This window comes from Rhipicephalus microplus, unplaced genomic scaffold (genome assembly GCF_043290135.1).
Source record: "Rhipicephalus microplus isolate Deutch F79 unplaced genomic scaffold, USDA_Rmic scaffold_99, whole genome shotgun sequence".
Taxonomy (NCBI): domain Eukaryota; kingdom Metazoa; phylum Arthropoda; class Arachnida; order Ixodida; family Ixodidae; genus Rhipicephalus; species Rhipicephalus microplus.
This window is the reverse complement of record NW_027464671.1, coordinates 182,501-187,803: the sequence shown is the minus strand read 5'-3', so window position 1 is coordinate 187,803 and position 5,303 is coordinate 182,501. Positions and strand designations below refer to the sequence as shown.

At 58.1% G+C, this 5,303-nt stretch overlaps 2 non-coding genes across 2 annotated transcripts; both read left to right on the top strand.

Annotated features, from left to right (window-relative positions):
- The first annotated feature begins 1,042 nt into the window (after nt 1–1,042).
- LOC142790429 (small subunit ribosomal RNA) lies at nt 1,043–2,857 on the top strand. Its single transcript, XR_012889519.1, has one exon. It is a non-coding gene; the product is annotated as a small subunit ribosomal RNA (ribosomal RNA).
- A 1,719-nt stretch (nt 2,858–4,576) lies between these two features.
- LOC142790338 (5.8S ribosomal RNA) lies at nt 4,577–4,729 on the top strand. The gene has a single exon (XR_012889449.1). It is a non-coding gene; the product is annotated as a 5.8S ribosomal RNA (ribosomal RNA).
- The last annotated feature ends 574 nt before the right edge of the window (nt 4,730–5,303 follow it).

Here is a 5,303-nt window from a genome sequence, read left to right as displayed (position 1 = left end):
TCGGCCGTTCTAACCTGTCGGTGCCACGCCGAGACGTCGTTAAGGAAAACCGCGTCGTGGGCCTCTACGACGCCGTCGATTCGTTGTACGTTTGGTGTCCAGCGTGTCGGCGGCGAGTAGCGGACACGTCGTTCACGACTTCGGTCTTTCGCAGTCGACGCGAACTTGCGGAGAGTCGTGGTGCCTCACGTTTTCGGCAGAAACCGCGGCGGAATTTTCCCGTGCGTGCGCGCACGACCTCGGTGCTGTGCCGTCAGCGTAGTGTTGCACAAACTCGTGGCCTACCCAAGGTGCGGTACGTTTGCGGCCGTATCCTCGGTGGCAATTTCGTGAGTAGGGTCGCAAATTCTACGACCTCGGCGGGTTTGAGAGCGACGTAGACTTGTGGCACGCTCAACGTGCCACACGTTTCGGGGCACACCCGCGGTGAAATTTTCTCGAGTACGCTCGTATTAGTGCCCAAGGAGGTTTGGGTACTTATCGCTGCTATTATGTGGGGGTTCTCGTGAGCGGCGTACGCGAAAGCGACCGGGTGTCTGATATGCGGCGGGCTTCGGCCTCGTCAAGCGTGTCCTCGGGTCTGCTCCAGGGGAATCCACGGCAGTCGTCTGCAGCCTCATCCGCTTGATGCGTTAGGGGCTGGTTGTCGGACGGTGCCGTTTTACCACGATATCGAGGTGTGTTCCGTGTCGTCCTCGGGCGATTCAGATGCGAAAGCGCCGAAGACGCGGGCGTGACCCGTCGTCTGGCGGCTTTGCGGTCTCGGCTCCGTTGCTAGTTCCGGCCGGTCCACCGACAGTGCAGCGGGCTTGGGCAACCCGCACGGCGCGACCGAGTCGATGCAACGAAAAAGAGCGAGCATGAACGTGCTTCTTGCCGCACGGCTCCCACTCGTCTTTCGGGAAGGTTGTGCCGTAGCGAGCTCGAACGCCGTCATCTCGGAGTGCAAAATAAGCGTGTTGGGGCGCCTGAAGGTGGCCTCCGCCGCACACAGACTGCGTCCGGCCCGCCGAAGGCGAGGACGGACGCGCAGTCGAACGATTACCTGGTTGATCCTGCCAGTAATCATATGCTTGTCTCAAAGATTAAGCCATGCATGTCTAAGTACATGCCGAAATAAGGCGAAACCGCGAATGGCTCATTAAATCAGTTATGGTTCCTTAGATCGTTTCTTCCTACTTGGATAACTGTGGCAATTCTAGAGCTAATACATGCAGTGAGCCTGGAGCCCTTTGGGTAACGGGTGCTTTTATTAGACCAAGATCGATCGGGTTTCGGCCCGTATTGTGTGGTGACTCTGGATAACTTTGTGCTGATCGCATGGCCACGAGCCGGCGACGTTTCTTTCAAGTGTCTGCCTTATCAACTTTCGATGGTAGGTTACTTGCTTACCATGGTTGTTACGGGTAACGGAGAATCAGGGTTCGATTCCGGAGAGGGAGCCTGAGAAACGGCTACCACATCCAAGGAAGGCAGCAGGCGCGCAAATTACCCACTCCCGGCACGGGGAGGTAGTGACGAAAAATAACAATACGGGACTCTTTTGAGGCCCCGTAATTGAAATGAGTACACTCTAAATCCTTTAACGAGGATCAATTGGAGGGCAAGTCTGGTGCCAGCAGCCGCGGTAATTCCAGCTCCAATAGCGTATACTAAAGCTGCTGCGGTTAAAAAGCTCGTAGTTGGATCTCAGTTCCAGACGAGTAGTGCATCTACCCGATGCGACGGCTCGGACTGAACATCATGCCGGTTCTTTCTTGGTGCACTTCATTGTGTGCCTCGAGATGGCCGGTGCTTTTACTTTGAAAAAATTAGAGTGCTCAACGCAGGCGAGTCGCCTGAATAAACTTGCATGGAATAATAGAACAAGACCTCGTTTCTGTTCTGTTGGTTTTTGGAATACGAGGTAATGATTAAGAGGGACGGACGGGGGCATTCGTATTGCGGCGCTAGAGGTGAAATTCTTGGACCGTCGCAAGACGAACTACTGCGAAAGCATTTGCCAAGAATGTTTTCATTGATCAAGAACGAAAGTCAGAGGTTCGAAGGCGATCAGATACCGCCCTAGTTCTGACCATAAACGATGCCAACCAGCGATCCGCCTGAGTTACTCAAATGACTCGGCGGGCAGCTTCCGGGAAACCAAAGTATTTGGGTTCCGGGGGAAGTATGGTTGCAAAGCTGAAACTTAAAGGAATTGACGGAAGGGCACCACCAGGAGTGGAGCCTGCGGCTTAATTTGACTCAACACGGGAAAACTTACCCGGCCCGGACACTGGGAGGATTGACAGATTGAGAGCTCTTTCTTGATTCGGTGGATGGTGGTGCATGGCCGTTCTTAGTTGGTGGAGCGATTTGTCTGGTTAATTCCGATAACGAACGAGACTCTAGCCTATTAAATAGGTGCGGGGTTCCCAGCACCTTACAACCTTCTTAGAGGGACAAGCGGCTCCTAGCCGCACGAAACAGAGCAATAACAGGTCTGTGATGCCCTTAGATGTCCGGGGCCGCACGCGCGCTACACTGAAGGAAGCAGCGTGTCTTTATCCCTGTCTGAAAAGACTGGGTAACCCGTGGAACTTCTTTCGTGATTGGGATAGGGGCTTGCAATTGTTCCCCTTGAACGAGGAATTCCCAGTAAGCGCGAGTCATAAGCTCGCGTTGATTACGTCCCTGCCCTTTGTACACACCGCCCGTCGCTACTACCGATTGAATGATTTAGTGAGGTCTTCGGACCGATGTCCGGCGCGGCCTTTCGGTTGCGCCGGTCTGTTGGAAAGATGACCAAACTTGATCATTTAGAGGAAGTAAAAGTCGTAACAAGGTTTCCGTAGGTGAACCTGCGGAAGGATCATTAACGGATTGTGAAGGGTGAGCGCCTCGGCTGCGTCTGCGCCCGACACTTTCTGCCGCTGACCCCGTTTGGACGCGGGGTCGGCTTTTCCCCACGGGGCTGCCTGAATGTGGAGCGGCACCCCGTGACAAATTGTTGCGCCCAGCGGACGCCAACACCGCGACCTTGGACGGTCGGCCAGGTGGCGGACGCGGGTACAAACGGCGCAACGCACTCATAGGTCGGCTTTCGACCCGCCACTGCACCGTGGCTCGAAGCGCTCGAAATGCGCGACCCGACCGCTGCGGGACCGCCTAGTACTGTAAACAGGAGCGGCGGAGCGCGAACGGCGAGTCGTGGTTACGTCGGTAGAAGGCGAGGCTGCGCGTTCCCGAAACGCCAGCCGAGTGCCCTCCCGACCGTTCGAGCGTGCAAGAACGAGACCCGACAATCGCGCGGCGACTGCCAAGTACGAGAGGAACGGCACAAGCGTCGGCGGTCGGTCAAGGAACTGGCGATGTGACGGGTCCGCTGTGCACCAGTGCATACCGTCCCGCCGTCCGCGGCAAGCGCCTCCGCGTCCTCGGGTGACGGAGGCTGCCGGTCGGTTCTTGCAGGCGAGGGATCTCGCTGGCACCGGTTCGCGTTGACGCGCGGCCGGTCATGGCACGGCGATGCGACGGCCGAGGTGCGCAGTACTCGATGGAGGAACCGCACGCTCCGATGACCGTCCCGCCCTCCGCGGCGTATGCGTACCGACCGTAATGGTTGCAGCAGCGCCGGCCGGCTTTTGAATTCGCCACACGAAACACGGTGCGAGATCGCGGTTAGGGGAGCGTCGACGTTGCCAGGCGTTTTGCTTGCTGCCGAGGGAAAGGCGGCACGGCCACGTCGCGCTCGTCGCGATTAGCGGGTCTGCGCGCTTTGGGAAGGTGCCGCAACGACTTGCCGAAAGAGGAAGCACGGAAGAACGAGGGACTTGGACGTCCCGACAATTGAACGCACTTGCGGCCAGGCCCTTGCTGGCTTCGTTCTTCCGCCTCGAGTAGGCTCGTACGCGGCTCCGGCGCCGAAAGTGGTCCTTGGCACCGACTTCGGTGGACGTGGGAAGTGCCGCGCAAGTACGGCGCGCCTGGCTCCACCTGTTGGCTAAAGTAAGCAGCCGGATCGGCATTTTGGTGTGCGGTGGCAAACCGTGGATGCGAAAAAAGCTTGTGCGATTTCGTGGAACAAAAAGCGGGGGTCCCCCTTTTTATGCGGAGGAGACCGACCCGCCCGCCGTGGTGAACCGCGACGCCACGGTAAAAACGGGAGAGGCTTGTTGATGGGACCGTGCATCCCGCGCTCCACGGAGGCCGGGAGGCGGCCGCCCGAGGAAATGTGTAGCCGTCGAGGCCCGCATCTGCGTGCACTCTTATCCAAATGGGTGTACCGCAGGCATTTTCTGGTTAGGCGGGCCAATGAGAGCGAGCACACAACGATACCTACGGGTCCGGCTTGGAGAACCGGCTTCGACGCCTCCCGAGTATTTATAGAGGGGTGGACCACGAAAGCACTCGCAAGTAGCGGAAGCGAAACGCCGTCCGAAACACACCGTTTGCTCGATTTGCGGCAGCCGAAAAAGGCGCGGCAGAGTTTTGGAGTCCAAGCGTGCGCTGAAAAGCGCCCTTCTTGGCCACTGTTTGGCCGAGTGCCAGAAACGTTTGGTTTTGACTGTACGGAATTGAACAAACACTTTTTCACGACTCTAAGCGGTGGATCACTCGGTTCTCGGGTCGATGAAGAACGCAGCCAGCTGCGAGACTTGGTGTGAATTGCAGGACACACTGAGCACTGATTCTTTGAACGCACATTGCGGCCTTGGGTCTTCCCTTGGCTTCGTCTGTCTGAGGGTCGGATCACATATCAAGAGAGCCTTCGGCGCACAAGGGAACGTGAGCCGTCGACTCGTTTTGACCGCGTCGGCAACACGGACAGCACGCTGAACACCTCACAGCGAGCGCCAACAGCGGCCACTCAAGGGCGAGACGGTGGCGACCGTCGTGCCAGAGCCCAACCGAAACGGGGGCGACCGACTGCATTGAGGATGTGGCACCTCGTTGAGACCGCCGCAGGACTTCGAGTCGGAAGGAAGCCTGCAGGGAAAGTGCGGTCGAGGTTGCGTACTCCTCTCTGCGACCGGGCGCGCAAGAGCTGCGAGAGCCACGGACGCGCAACTTTAACGCACGGTAAACACGAGGAGCGAAAGCCGGCCAGCAAAGCTTCTCCAGCCGTGCGCAAAGTGCGCGAGATCGCAGCCTTGCGTTGCGCTTGTTGCCCTCGAAGTAAGCAGGGTGTCCCGTAGACCGGGCGCTCGAACACGCTGCGGGGCCGTGCCTCCTCCAGGCTTTGCCGCGCGAACAGGGAACGTTCGCGCGCAAAGCGCAGGGAGGTGAGGAGGCTGCGCCCGACGTTTGCGGTTCGCTGCGTA